The sequence below is a fragment of the Echiichthys vipera genome (genome assembly GCF_963691815.1).
Source record: "Echiichthys vipera genome assembly, chromosome: 19".
Lineage (NCBI taxonomy): Eukaryota > Metazoa > Chordata > Actinopteri > Perciformes > Trachinidae > Echiichthys > Echiichthys vipera.
Genome location: NC_139844.1, coordinates 23,749,474 through 23,751,945, shown reverse-complemented (window position 1 = coordinate 23,751,945; position 2,472 = coordinate 23,749,474).

The window sequence follows — 2,472 nt, the reverse complement described above, 5'->3', positions numbered from 1 at the left end:
ACGGCCCAGGAAAAGCTTGATCCTTCAATCATCTGACAAAGTAAATGAGGGGGGGTTGGTCAACAATGGCAACAATAACAACAATAGCTGGCCTGAAGGCAGGGATGACCTCGATGTAGACAGCCTACCACCTCCGCCCCCAGAGGTTCTGATGGACAACTCCTTCCAGAGTAACGCGGGCCAACCAGGACCTAAGGTAGGATCAGAGGAAGATTCAGCTACGAGTGCCCCGATAATAAATCAAAAGGCCGGAGTTTCCCAGCGCCTTAAGGCGTCAGTGCAGAATGTGGAATTGCTGCCAAACCGAGCGAGCATGAGGCCAAGAACGATCAGTATCTCGCCTGCCCGTCCTGTCAGGCAGGATGCTGTGATGGCGGCACAAGATGCAGATAAGCAACCAGAAAATGATTTGGATCCAGAGATGGAGGAGGTCAACTGTCTCTACCAACAGGCACGTAAGAGGATCCACCTGCCCAATGCAGGAGAATCTTCTGACAAGAGAGATATTACAGGATTAAGCAGCAGAGGACATTCACGCAGAATGGACCGCAGATGTGAAAGCAATGAATACTATGAGGGCGAGGTGACCTCTTACAGCCAGCCCGTGACAGCACCCCCTGTCTCTAGAGTCCGCCTGCCACCCTCGTGTCCTTCTGTGTGCCACAAATTTCCAAGCCCTCCTGCGTTCAAAGCTCAGCCCACCTCGAGGCCCTCATCTCGTCCAAGTTCTCCAAGAACAGTGACACGTGCCACAGATAACAACGCTGAAGAGATCATTCCGTCCGTGTCTTTCCGTGACGCTCGCTCAGTCTTCTGCCGAAAGGACTCGCTCAACTCTCAGACCGGCCTCCCTTCCGGAGGTTCTGTCCTTCCCATCCTACGGGGAGAAACTTCCCGAGGGAGGCTTCCCACCAGAGGAACAGACAGCTCTACACGTCGCACCCAATCAGAACAGAGGCCTGCTGTGACTTCCCATTCAGAGTTCTCCAAAGATGGCTGCTCAGCCTCTACCCAGGTCAAGGGGAGTGAGCCCTGACCTGAACCACGAAATACAGGTAAGAAATATCACTAAATTGTGGGTCAATGCAAATCTTGCTGATCTTTGTAGCTCCTTAGTTGCTATTTAAGAAAGAAAACTTATACTTAACAATACAAATGATACTTGGCAAAGGTGGAGCAGTGTCATATTTTTGTATATTCTCCTAAAACCATCCATAGGCTTCATTGTAACTAAAGGTCTGATACACCATTATTGCTATTATTATAACCTTTATTTGACCCGGAGAAACCTAACCGGACTCCTCCAGATGATTGAGTCTCATGGTCTCAGCAGATCCATGTGAACTCTGGTTTAAAGATCTTTGGGAAGGGGTGAAAATCCTGGTTTCTGATTGGATAAACCATCTGTCTGTCACCAACATACGGGCCAAACCAACCAATCAGATGACTGAAGCGTGTGACGTGCTAACAGCGTGGAGGCAAAGCTCAGAAAGGAAACAACATGTGGGTAAAGGAGATTTTCCCTTTGTGTTTAACGTGAATTTACGGATCAAAGGCCCAATTTCAGGAGCCCGGTCCATATTCAACAGAAGGATCCAGAGAACAAAGAGTTAGTGAGCGGCTCGCTCCATAGCTGCTCATCTCATCCGTGGAAGCCTCCATGTTGTTTACACTCAACAGTCTCTTCTGTTTCACTTCAATCCACCAAAGAAACCAACGCTGATTGGTTCAAACTGCTCAAACGTCACCAGACTGATCTGAGAGTGAAACACGATGGAGCTCAGAGATCAGGATGAGCTCAGGAGGTTAGGAGAAACCCTTTGACATTAATAATCTCTTTTCTAAGGGGGACCTGAGACAGGCAGCAGCAGAGTTACAAACAGAAAACACAAGGACATAATCTGTAGAATAAAACACACTTTACAATACATCACATCAATTACAAAGAAAAGGAAAAGGAGCCATTTTGGAAACCATGAACCATTTAAAAGCATTGAAAACATCGACATGTTAAGGGGTTTGACACGATTTCTTTCATTTTTTGATTTAAAACCACTTAAAGGAATTAACGCACTAAGTTTGACTTAATTCTGCAGCAAATTAAACGCTGAGGGTGCAAACAAACACATTTGTCCGTCCTCTGTGCGGACACAGAAAGCATCAGTGCAGCCTGAGCACGCAGAGAGGGCTGGGCTGCACTTTGAGTTTGGATAGGACATAAATATGAAGTAAGCACACGGAGAACTGCTTTATATAGAAAGGTAAACCAAAGACAGAGCCTTCCTACCCCAGAGTGTAACTCAGTGCAGCTTCACAGTTGGTGATGACCCTTAAAGAAGCGTGTTCGGCTTAAAACACGGGCAGGATGTGAAACAGAAGAAGGGGCAGAGCCCTGGGAGGAGGGTGTTATTAGTGTAATTCAAGCCCCCACCAGTGTGAGTTTGAGCTTTGCTTCTTATTTGCTTTGAGCCG